The sequence below is a fragment of the Octopus bimaculoides genome, chromosome 10 (genome assembly GCF_001194135.2).
Source record: "Octopus bimaculoides isolate UCB-OBI-ISO-001 chromosome 10, ASM119413v2, whole genome shotgun sequence".
Lineage (NCBI taxonomy): Eukaryota > Metazoa > Mollusca > Cephalopoda > Octopoda > Octopodidae > Octopus > Octopus bimaculoides.
The window spans coordinates 48,582,454-48,582,903 of record NC_068990.1 but is presented as its reverse complement, the minus strand read 5'-3'; positions in this window follow the sequence as shown (position 1 = coordinate 48,582,903).

Here is a 450-nt window from a genome sequence, read left to right as displayed (position 1 = left end):
CTCTGACCATTAAGTTTTCATCTAGTTTCCCATTTACTCTACTTTCGTCTAACTTTTTTTCCTTGCTGTGTTCTGTCTGTTCAGTCCTCTATATATATATATATATATACACATAAAAGCAACCATCTTGACATAGCCAAGGCTAGCCTGCTAGCCTTTGCTATGTCAAGATGAATTTTTTTATGTATTCTTCTTCCCACTTAGATTTTAAATGTTGCCACAACAGTAATATGTCCATTCTGTTGTAATATATCTTTGTGCAGCTGAAGATTGCTCTGCATTTTGCATTTAATGTAATGCTCACATTACTTAAATAAATGGAGTAGCATGAAATGTGTGTACTGCAATAACCTTTAAAATACATGTTGCTTTTTTTGATTTTTGATCACCTTGTTTTTGGAATTGTTTGGATAATACCATACTATATTCTGGTGCCTAAACTTAAGTGCC